The sequence below is a fragment of the Erpetoichthys calabaricus genome, chromosome 11, assembly GCF_900747795.2.
Source record: "Erpetoichthys calabaricus chromosome 11, fErpCal1.3, whole genome shotgun sequence".
In the NCBI taxonomy this organism is placed as follows: domain Eukaryota; kingdom Metazoa; phylum Chordata; class Cladistia; order Polypteriformes; family Polypteridae; genus Erpetoichthys; species Erpetoichthys calabaricus.
Genome location: NC_041404.2, coordinates 45,033,174 through 45,036,718, shown reverse-complemented (window position 1 = coordinate 45,036,718; position 3,545 = coordinate 45,033,174).

The following is a 3,545-nucleotide window of genomic DNA, read 5'->3' as shown; positions in this document are numbered from 1 at the left end:
TGAGAATTTGAACAGAAGAAGAAAAAAAATGAGAAAAGGAGATGAAGAACACATCTAGCTGGGTGTAAAAGAGGAAGACCACTGCCATCACTTGACTATTAGGTCATCTCAGAAGTCAGGTTTTAGTTAGCTTTTCTATAGGTTTGTAGGGTCATTATTATCACATGTACAGGGTATGGTGACATTCTTATTTGCATGTACTAAATCAGCACACAACATCTCACCACTCCCTGGGATCCTGATTAGTGGGAAAACCTTCCTTACCTCGAAGTGTCTTACCAAAGTAAGATAAATTTAAAAAGTTAAGACATCTGTATAAAATACATTTTAGTCCAGAGATATTAGCTGGGAGTTTAAAAATGAACACTCCAGTACATTATTAGTGTTCTATACATCTCCATGTTCCTGTGCTGCCTATAAAAATGATTCACCCCTTTTGGAAATTTTCGTATTAAATCACAGCAGATCACAACAGATTTAATGTGGATTTTATGACACTGATCAACAGAAATAAAAGACACATTAATGTCAAAGTGAAAAAGGAGCTCTGCAAAGTGGTCTAAATTACAAATATTAATCACAAAATGATTTCATAAGTGTTCACCCCCTTCAAGTTAGTATTTAGTAGACCATCGGCAGCCATGACAGCATAGAGTCTGTGTCCACAGGTCTCTCTCTATCAGCTTTGCACTGCTGGTACCCTCAACCACTGCTCTCCATTCTTCTTTGTGAAACTGTTCAGGCTCCTTCAGGTGTTGTGGGATTGTGAATGAACAAATTGTATTAACCCCACCCACAAATTCCCTTTTGGATTGACATCTAGACTCTGGTTCATCCTGTGCTGCTTTGGCTGCATGCTTGAGGTCATTATCTTGTTGGAAAACAAATCTTCTCCCAAGGTGAAGGATCCTTGTTTTTCTACAAGACTTCCCCATATTTTGCTGCATTTGTTTCACCCCCATATGCCTTCCAGGGCCTGCTGTAGAGAAGCATCCCTTTTGCATGAACTGCTTTTGAAAATGTACAGTGTCCAAACATGGAATTTAGCCCGATGTTCAAAATGCTCAGTTTTGGCCTCATCAGATCACTGAACTTTCTTCCATTTGAGTTCAGAGTCTTCTGCGTACTTTCTAACAAACTCTAGCTTAGATATCATGTGCATTTCTTTATCAAGGGCATTTCCCCATTAAGCTACTACTGTACTTGTAACTCCTTTAAGGTTCTAATTGATCTCTTGGTGGCCTACTTTACTCATCTTTTCAGTTTCTGTGGATGAGCTGCTCTGGGCAGATTTTCAGCTCTGCCATGCTTTCCATTTCTTCATGATTAATTTAACTGGACCCCAAGGGGTATTAGCGACTTGGATTTTTTTCTGTCTCCATCCCTTGACTTCTACTTTTCAATCACCTTTCCAAGAAACTGCTTGGAGTGTTCTTTTGTCATCATTGTGTAGGTCAGGCCACCATAATGACCCCACCACAAGTTGGTCTTTCCACAGTCAGGGGCATTTGTACTATGATCAAGTAAAACCCAAGTCAGGTGGTCTCCATTGAACTAAAGATGTGACTTCAAAAACCAAAGGGCTTCACCAGTGATGATTTAGAAGTGTTATATTGAAGGGGGTAAATCCTTCCTTGACCGATAATTTTGTGCTTTATATTTCTAATTTAGACTACTTTGCAATTCAATTCAATGTAATTGGGACTCATTGTTAAACAATAAAATGTAATAACTTTCTAGACAGAATTTACAGGCACTGTACATCTACTGTAATGACTGACGTTTTGCTTATTAAAGAACATAAACCATTATTTACAGTATTTAATGTTTTGACAGTAGCAAATAAAGTAACTTTGTAAAATTTTACTAAGAGATTAGAATATATTTAAAATAATTAAGTGGTGTACTATACAGGTTTGTAGTTCCATTTCTCTAGTTTTTTGTTTTAGAATTTTTCTAAAGTGTATGTTCATTACCTCAAGTGGCCAGTCTATGTCCCCCATCCCTGATATCTCAGATTTAGGCCCCTCAGGCTCTCACCCTCAGACTGTAGGACCTTCCCATTTCAAATGTAATGTTCCATATCCATGTATGGCCAGACATCAAAGCACATAAATATTGATACCAGCGTTGCTTTAGTCACCAGTCTAGCTAACTGACCTGGGACTTTATTCTTTAACACTCAAAAGCTCCCTATTCTCATAAATACCCTAGGTTCTTGTCTATAAGCCGGACTCGTGTATAAGCCGGAGACCAAAAATCATACGAATTTTTAAAATAAAATCTTATCATAGATAAGCCGGACTCATGGATAAGCCGAACGTACTATAACCTATAACTAATAGAAGAGAGGGAGGTCAGTGGTCTCACTCGCACCCATTTAATTTCTTTAAGGGGGGAGAGAGTGTGAGATATTGGCGTCTCTCTCACTCCCCGCATGGCGCGGCCGGAGCGCGTTCTTTCTGCTCTGGGCGTCGCCGAGTCAACACGCGCGCGTAGCGGTCATTTAAATTGTGATTTTTATATGTAAGCATATTTAAATATATATCGCGGATTTTTTGCTGGTTCGCGGATTTCTGAGGACAATGGGTCTTTTAATTTCTGGTACATGCTTCCTCAGTTGGTTTGCCCAGTTGATTTCATACAAGGGACGCTATTGGCAGATGGCTGAGAAGCTAGATTGCTTACTTTTCTCTCTCTCTTGCGCTGACTATCTGTGATCCTGACGTATGGGGATTGAGCAGGGGGGCTGTTCGCACACCTAGACGATAGGGACGCTCGTCTAAAAATGCTGAAAGATTATCTTCACGTTGCTATCTTTTGTAAAGCTGATTCCTGAAAGGACATGCTGCACGGTGCTACGCATACTTAAAAGCTCGAAGGGCACGTATTGATTTTTGACTGAAAAACAAACTCTGTCTCTCTCTCTCTCTCTAATCCTGACGGAGGGGGTGTGAGCTGCCGCCTTCAACAGCTTTGTGCCGCGGTGCTTCGCATACCTAAAAGTCAAACAGCACCATTGATTTGTTTGCTAGAGATTGTTTTCTCTATCTGTGTGACATTCTGTGCTCCTGACACACACACCTTTGAAGGGGAAGATATGTCTGCATTCTTTTAATTGTGAGACAGAACTGTCATCTCTGCCTTGTCATGGAGCACAGTTTAAACTTTTGAAAAAGAGACAAATGTTTGTTTGCAGTGTTTGAATAACGTTCCTGTCTCTCTACAACCTCCTGTGTTTCTGCGCAAATCTGTGACCCAAGCATGACAATATAAAAATAACCATATAAACATATGGTTTCTACTTCGCGGATTTTCTTATTTCGCGGGTGGCTCTGGAACGCAACCCCCGCGATGGAGGAGGGATTACTGTATAAGCCGGACTTATGTATAAGCCGATATTCTATTTTTTCATTTTCACAACTTTTTTCCTTAGATAAGCCGCGGCTTATAGACAAGAACTTAGGGTAGTTGGAGTCAGCCCTTTGAATGGGCTGAATTAAATGTTTTCGAAATGAACAAAGGAATGAGAAACAGATTTATAT